The sequence below is a fragment of the Alligator sinensis genome, unplaced genomic scaffold, assembly GCF_000455745.1.
Source record: "Alligator sinensis unplaced genomic scaffold, ASM45574v1 scaffold329_1, whole genome shotgun sequence".
In the NCBI taxonomy this organism is placed as follows: domain Eukaryota; kingdom Metazoa; phylum Chordata; order Crocodylia; family Alligatoridae; genus Alligator; species Alligator sinensis.
Window position 1 is genome coordinate 1018961 of NW_005842550.1, and position 6210 is coordinate 1025170.

The following is a 6210-nucleotide window of genomic DNA, read 5'->3' on the forward strand; positions in this document are numbered from 1 at the left end:
AATGAGAACAAAGATTTTGTTATGCAACAGACATTTTGCACATTTTTGTAACCAAAAACCCTTCCATGTCAGCAAATGCAGTAAATAGGAGGAGAAATAATGCTTGGCATAGTTTGTCAAATCTGATCTCTCTGTTTGTCTCACTCTGGAGACCAAATTATTTTGCTTTTTATCTCTTTCTTCCTGGCATGCTCATTTTGAGGGCTGGGACAAGAGACTCATATATATAAGTGCCCTGTGTTGCTTCCTTTATCTGGAAAAATAAATATAATGTTTTGCTATAACACTGTAGATTTAGGGCCTACCCTCTAGCACCTCTGTTTACTTTGGCACGTAAGAAGCTTTGTATAGCTGTAATGTGTGAATATTTTATAGAAAAGGGCCTGCTTCTGAAACTACAAGCCCTCTTACTGACTTCATGCTGGTCTAGGAATACTAGGTGCTAATAGACGTGGCAGCCACTTATAATTATATTTATTTTCCTTACAATTATATTCCTAATAATTATAAGGAATTATTTTGGATTTTCACAAGTCTAAATTAAATCAGAAACTAGCCAGGATTGCCAGTGTAGTTGGATTCATTTCTTGATAACACACATATTTTTACCTTGCTACTGAATGCCAGGATACGTATTAGATGACCTATACCACTTATACAGCTCAGTGACGTACTAGATTTCAGTGTATTTTTTACTTTTCACACCTTTTACTATGAAGTGAAGCATATGGCCTTTAGTCACTACCACATTTATAAGGAGATGTATTAGAGCTTATTACAATACTATATTATTGCACAGTGTAAAATGGAGTTAACACAAGAACTCACAATACATTTTGTTTATTCATCAGCTACCACTCAGCAGCTGGTGTGTGTCACCTTTCCACTATGTAAAGCACATAAGGAATTCTCTTTGAAATAGCAGCAATACGGTAAATAATGTTTGATTTAAAAATGCAGAGATGACATGCTGCCTAACACCAAGGAAAAACCTGTTTGGGTTTGTTCAGGCACAGTTCATTCATGTGAGAGAAAGACCTGCATATTATGGCCCAAGGTCAGTGAGACCTCGGGTGATCTGCTGAGAAAGACAGCACAAATGAATGCTTCTGCAGAGCAGAATTAACAATTAAACTCAATTTTTCCATGTCAAGGATGTTAAGAGAAAATGTTTCTCCTTGCAGGGTGTACATGTCACTTCCCCTAATGCTAATGAGAGATGTGTCTTCCTGCAACTCCTATCAATATTAATGAGAGATGTGCATGTCATTAATGTTAATGAGGAACATGCATATAACTCCCATTAACAATCACTTAAGATCCATGGAAGAACTCCTGTAAATGTTACTGAGAACTGTACATACATGTCATTTACATTAGTTTTAACAAAGAGATCCCTGTGTGTAATTACAGTATTCAAGTGTTTGAAAGGTAGGCCTAAGGAAAAGGAAAAGCCACTTTGCCTCAGATGGTAGCACATGAAGGTTTGTACTTCAGCAAAGCAGAATCAGATTAGTCCTCAGAAAAAGTCTCCATACCTGTAACAGCAATAGGACAATTGAACAAGCTCCTTAAGTTATAGAATCTCTTTTATTAGGGGTTTTCAAGAAGAAGCTGGTAAACATTTGACTACAGTATTATAGGAAAAGTGTATTCTGTATTTGTGCAGGGGGATGGAGTATATCAGCTGAAGAAGATCAGACACCCAAGGCACCCCATGGGAAGCACCATTTCTTAGCTTTCCCTCATTTTTTGACTATGGAAAATTTTTCTGTTGCAAAGAAAAGTGGTGTCTTGAACACCTTCAAGAGCAAACTGGATGCTCATCTTGCTGGGATCCTATGAACCCAGCTGACTTCCTGCCCTTTGGGCAGTGGGCTGGACTCGATGATCTTCCGAGGTCCCTTCCAGCCCTAATGTCTCTGAAATCTATGAATTCAGACTACTGTTACCAGATTTAATATTAGACTTTAGGTAGTGGTACTGAATTCATAAATGCTTGAACAAGAATAGTTCATTCTCCGAAGAGAGTGTTTTTTGAGTGCAGCAATTTGCAACTTGAAGCACATGACAAAGAACAACAGAAAAATTCAACTAAGCTAGGACACAGCCCCATAAGACACAGTGACAGCACACTCAACTTAGTCTAACTTAAAGTGCAATATAATAAACCAAAACAGAAAGCCTTGCATAAGTCTTACATAATCCCTAGGGCAAAGTGTCTCCTTACAGCCAGGTATTCAGAAAGTCCTTCTGGGGGATCTGCAGGTCTTCTTAGGCATTGGAGAGAAGATCCCACAGGCCTTATTTTTGCCTGGGTTTTTATAAATGAATCTGGACCTCCTTCTCGCCCTTGGGTGCCTTGACCAAAGTCACGTATAGCATGCCCCTCACTTACAGCACATATAGACTCTTACACACTCATTGTCCTTTTCTCTTTTCAGGTATTCCAGTCTCTCCCCTCTTACTGGTTCTGCTTTGAAATTCAAATGTAGTTCCCTGCTTTGTTTGGTCACACCAGCCCAAGCAGTCTGGGACTCTCCCCTGCTGCCTTAGTTCTGTCTCCAACACACACATGTGATGATTGTGCCAGGTCTTTGCCAACACCAACATAGCTCAGAATGTTGTTAACACCATGGGTTCCTAGTTGAAATCTTTGTTTTTATCTTAAGAATCATGTGTAGATCTCACATACAAATGCACAAAGCCTGGGAAACAAGCAGGAAGAATTGGAAGTCCTTGCACAGTCACGGATCTATGATATGATTGGAATAACAGAGACTTGGTGGGATAGCTTGCATGACTGGAGCACTGCCGTGGATGGGTACAAACTGTTCAGGAAGGACAGGCAGTGGAGAAGAGGAGTTACATTTTATGTAAAAGAGCTATACAATTGCTTAGAGCTCCAGTATGAAACTGGATATAGGCTTGTTGAAATTCTCTGGGTTAAGGTTAGAGGGGAGAGGAATAAGAGTGATGTGGTGGGGGTCTGCTATAGACCACCAGACCAAGAGGAAGTAGTGGATGCAGTTTTCTTCAAACAGCTAGTGGATGTTTCCTAATCACAAGCCTTGTTTCTCATGGGGGACTTCAATCTCCCTGACCCCTGCTGGGAGGGCAATACAGCAGTGTGCAGACAATCCAGGAAGTTTTGGGAGAGTGTTGGGGACAACTTCCTGGTGCAAGTGTTGGAGTGGCCAACTAGAGGCCGTGATCTTCTTGACCTGCTGCTCACAAACAAGGAAGAATTGGTGGGGAATGTAGTAGTGTATGGCAACTTGGAGAGCAGTGACCACAAGATAATTGAGTTCAGAATCCTAAGGAAAGAAAGATGGAGAGCAGCAGAGTAAGGACCCTGGACTTCAGAAAAGCAGACTTTGACTCTCTCAGGGAACCCATGGGCAGGATCCCCTGGGAAGTCTGTTTGAGGGAAAGAAGAGTCCAGGACAGCTGGCTATAATTTAAATAAGCCTTACTGAAAGTGCAGGAACAAACCATCCTGATGCACAGGAAGGCTAGCAAGTATGGCAGAAGACCAACTTGGCTTAGCAGGAAAGTCTTCAGTAAACTAAGTCATAAAAGGAAGTGTATAAGAAGTGGAAACCTGGACAATAAATAGGGAGGAGTATAAGAGCATTGCTCAGGCATGCAGGGATGAAGTCAGGAAGGCCAAAGCGCAATTGGAATTGCAGCTAGCAAGGGGCATGAAGGATAACAAGAAGGGTTTCTACAAGTATGTTGGTAGCAAGAGGAGAATCAGGGAAAGTGTGGGTCCCTTACTGAATGAAGGAGGCAACTTTGTGACAGAAGATGCAGAAAAGGCTGAAGTGCTCAATGCCTTTTTTGCTTCAGACTTCATACGGTGTTTGTCCTTGGCCACTGGGTTCCTGGGATGGGGTACTTACTTAGACCTCCATGCCCCTGGGGTTCTGTCCTGAAGTCGTCATTCAGCAGAGACTGGTAGGATGGTGAACAACTTTATCTTTATTAGGAACAGGATTCAGCAACACACACACACACACACACACACACACACACACACACACACGGGTTGCAGGGAGAACAACAACTACCCACCACTAACAAACCCACAGGGTATCAGGGGAAAAGACTGGAATGTTCCACTGAAGATCCCTTAAAGGTACATGCCATATACCACATCCCCCTTCTTTACTCCGGGAGTTGCTTCGTAAGTAGTTGAATGTTCATCAGTAGTTACTCAGAACATTTCGGGATCATGGAATCAGAGGTTGCTGGCACTTGGCTCACCGATGGAGTCTAGCCTTTACCGCTATCCCATTACATAGTCCTTGTACTTCACAGGCAAATTCATCACACATCCACTCTTAGTTTGCGTGGTGCCATCGGGTGTCTCTGTGAGTACTAGTGGGTCCTCTGAAATGTCATGAAACTCTTGCTCTTGGTGGTCTGGTTTTACTTCTGATGCTTTTTCTGCTGCCGTCTCTTGAGGTACATCACCTTGTTCTACTGGTACTGATGAGTAATCTTTCCTTATGTATCTTCTGTTTCTCCTGTAGACATTACTGTTGTAGGTATTTACCATGTAGGAACACGGTTCATCCCTTTTTGCCATAATGGATGCTGGTATCCAACCTGTACTTGTTTGCATCCTTACTTTCTCCCCATCTCGTAGAGGTGGCAAGAATGCAGCTGTGTGGTCATAGTGCATCTTTTGGCACCTTTGAAGGTTCTGCAACTTGTGGGAGGCATTTGACGGTAGTCTAGGAGTTAGCACTGCCATTGTAGCAGGGAGGGTACTGCGCAAAAGTCTCCCCATCAGAAGCTGCGCTGGAGCATACTCAAGACCAGTAATGGGCATGTTCCTCAGATTCAGTAAAGTCAAATATAGATCTGAACCATCCTGCAAAGTCTTCTTAAACATTGATTTGATGGTCTGAACTGTGTGTTCAGCCTGACCATTGGACTTTGAATAACCCAGACTAGAATGGGTGATGATTATGCCCCAGTCATTCACAAATTGTTTCATTATGTGACTTGCCAATGGCACATGAAAACAAGCAATTTCTTTAGGTATGCATGGTGAGCAAATACAGACCTCATTTTGGCTATTACCATGCCAGATCTTTTGTCAGGCAGGTGCAAAACTTCAAGGTAGTTGGAGTAAAATCAACTTTTATCAAATAAGATTGTCCCAGTAGGTCAAAAATGTCCGCTGCCAGTTTTAGCCAAGGCGGGTCTGGGATCTCAAATGAGATCATAGGCTCTTTTTGAGTACTGGGTTGGATCTCTTGACAAGGTGTGCAATTTGCAATCCATTGCTTGATGTGGACGTTCATCTGAGGCCAATACATGTTTGTCAAGCTTGTGCTTTTGACCTTTGTATGCCTTGATGGGTCAAGTGAAGCAATATCAACATGTTGGTCCTTACACTGTGTGGAATGCTTATTTTTGGCCCAATCATTAGCAAATAATCCTGAATTTGGATTTGGTCTCTGAGAGGCCAGTAAGGCTTTAGTTCAGGTCTAACTTGTTTTTGCCTGCTTGGCCATCCATTAAGATGCTGAGCTCTAAGGGCTTGTAGTTCTATGTCAGCCTTCATGTGCTCCTGTAACTACTGGAGCAACTGGCCACTGAGTGGCTCCATTTCTATCAGCCCCTGCTGAGGTCACAAAGTCTGTCAAGTTTAAAGGAGATACGTGCAGGGGTTTCTGGGAAACTGCACCTCAAGTTGCTGACAAGCAAAACTCACATCACTTGTGTGTGTGTTAAGGTGCAGCGGGGTGAAAACAGCAGGCATGGTAGCCCCTGCTGAGGCCATGATGCCTGCCAAGTTTCAAGGAGATAATTTCATAGTTGGTAGGGTCAGAAGAGACCTGAGCAGATCATCAAGTCCATCCCCCTGCTATGGGCAGGAAAGAATGCTGGGGTCAAACAACCCCGGCAAGGTGTCCATCTAGCCTTCTTTTAAAGACCACCAGGGTAGAAGCGAGCACCACTTCCCTTGGGAGTTGGTTCCAGATCCTAGCTGCCCTGACTGTGAAGTAGTGCTTCCTGATATCTAGCCTGAATCTACTCTCCATCAACTTATGGCCATTATTCCTTGTTACTTCCAGTAGTGCTCGGGGGAACAGGGACTCTCCCATTGCCTGGTGGTCTCCCTTGGCCGGTTTATAGATGGCCACCAGATCCCCTCTCAGCCTTCTCTTGTGGAGGCTGAACAGGTTCAGG